Source organism: Amblyomma maculatum, chromosome 3 (assembly GCF_055883805.1).
Source record: "Amblyomma maculatum isolate TAMU_Amacu chromosome 3, ASM5588380v1, whole genome shotgun sequence".
Lineage (NCBI taxonomy): Eukaryota > Metazoa > Arthropoda > Arachnida > Ixodida > Ixodidae > Amblyomma > Amblyomma maculatum.
Genome location: NC_139346.1, coordinates 72,246,982 through 72,248,901, shown reverse-complemented (window position 1 = coordinate 72,248,901; position 1,920 = coordinate 72,246,982).

Here is a 1,920-nt window from a genome sequence, read left to right as displayed (position 1 = left end):
CCTCATCAATAGTTTTGATACAGCCACAACCGGTACAAAATGCTGTAAACACCTCCGCATCTCAAACTAAACAGGCGAGTGTACTCCAAACGTAACGGCAGAAACCACATACACAAACTCTCGGTCTTCACACTCAAGAAAACGCACCAAGCATTCTTACTCAAATGCAACAAATGATTAATCAAATGCAGCACACCATGACACAACTAACCAAACCACTCCAGGACCAACAAATTGCCACGCAATATAAATTTGCGGCAGTTCAAGAAGAATTCAATTCGAAAATCTAAATAATAACTCAGGGGGTGCGAAAACGCAAGAGAATCCCCGATGACCCTCGACTAAAAGCCCACCGAAGGTCCGCTGGCATGACAGATCTCAGCGACTGCGAGTCAGTGGCGAGCAACGCTGATGGCTGCCTCCCCTAACCGGCAACCAAACCACCTAGAGCTCTGGCAGTGGAACTGTCGCTCCTTCAAGAGAAAACGCAGCTCCCTACAGATTTTTATTCAAAATCAGCCGATACCTCCGGACGTCATCTGTCTCCAAGAAACAGGATGCACAACAAAGGATACCTCACATACACTCATGACACGGCACCTAAAATAGCTACACTAGTGGCCCCCACACTAACAGTCATACCAGACGAATCAATGAAGTTCTCATCGAGGTCATCTCTCAAAAAAGAAGAAAGCAGAGTGTGTTTGTCCTAAACCTTTACAGTCCTCCAAGCAACACGCAGGAAGATTTCAAGCCACTTTTACTAGAATGCACACGCATAGCGGGAACAAACCCCCCTCTTCAAATACGTGAAGGCTTTCCTATCAGATCGCACAGCCACCATAGGAATTGGAGAGATCCGATCAACAACAGTACCCATGCCGAACAAAGGTACACCGCAGGGCTCTATAATCTCTAAAATGCTATTACCCATACCAATGATAAATTTAGCAAAAAAACTGTTGACCCGCAACGATATTGGCTTCACTTTATACGCGGACGACATCACCATCTGGGCTACTCAGGGATCCTTGGTGCAAAAAGAAGAAGCTCTGCAAGCCGCTATAGACCTAGTCGAGGAATTTGCCTGGGAGAGCGGTCTTCAATGCTCCCCAGAAAAATCCGAACTTATCAGGCTACACAGAAGAAATTACAAGTCCCCAGGAGAAATTCAGCTCTCTCTAGGAGACCATACAATTCAAGAGAAGGACAAGATCAGAGTTTTGGGGCTGTTGCTGCAAAGCAATTTGAGAGTGGATTATACAATCAAAACACTCAAAACCACAGTCAACCAAATTTCCAGAATGATTAGAAGGGTGACCTGGCACCGGAAAGGGATGTGGGAGGAGGACACCCTCCGCCTTGTACAAGCCCTAGTCGTTAGCAGGATTACCTACGGGCTCCCATATCACGAAATTAGAATCACTGATAAAAGGGCCTTTGACGCTATCATAAGAGGAGCCGATAAAAAGGCCCTAAACCTCCCGCCAATAACATCAACGGAACGTCTTTGGGCACTCGGAGTGCACAACAACTTCGAGGACCTGAAGGAGGCAGTTCTAGAGAGTCAGAAACAATGCCTAACAACAACGCAGGCGGGTAGGGAAATCCTGTCAAAACTAGGGCTATGGCAGGCACTAAGAACTTCTGAGATTAAATCACAAATTCCGACATCCACAAGAAACAACATCTATGTGAACCCGATACCCAAGCACATGCACCATGAGTTACAGAAGGGTCGAAGGAAAGCCAGAGTCAAATCATTGGAAAAAAAGACGCGGAAGTTGTCTACGTGGACATATGGGCTTTCGGCGAGCCTGGCAGGTTCACAATAGCTGCAGTTGACCACCAGAAGATGTCAATTATTCAGGCTTCGATCTATGCCAAGGATCCTGCGGAAGCGGAATCACTGGCAATAGC